Below are 395 nucleotides of genomic sequence, written 5' to 3'. Positions count from 1 at the left end.
ATAACCGTATTCTAAATCGTAATATGAAAATTTCTTAAAATCGATATTCTAGCTACCTGCGTCATATGAAGATCTTATATATATCTCATTTGATTGAGAAAATTGTGTTAAAATATGTTAATGACTAATGAGAAGCAGACATGTGATATTGAAATGATATGATGATAAGAATGGATGCATGGCAGATGAAATAATCAAGGAAAGAGATATCTACAGTACGGTCGGATATTGAAATTCATGATATAGATGTATGTATGTTTGTATGTGAGGTCGGTTCGTGGTCCTAATAGTAATATTGTTGAATTTTTTAATATTTTCATTCATGGAATAAATCGTGGTATGCCTAAATTTGAGCAATATATGGACCCATCGGTGGTACGGTGAACGAAGAGATA

The sequence above is a fragment of the Arachis ipaensis genome, chromosome B03 (genome assembly GCF_000816755.2).
Source record: "Arachis ipaensis cultivar K30076 chromosome B03, Araip1.1, whole genome shotgun sequence".
NCBI lineage: Eukaryota > Viridiplantae > Streptophyta > Magnoliopsida > Fabales > Fabaceae > Arachis > Arachis ipaensis.
Note: the sequence above shows the minus strand (reverse complement) of the source record.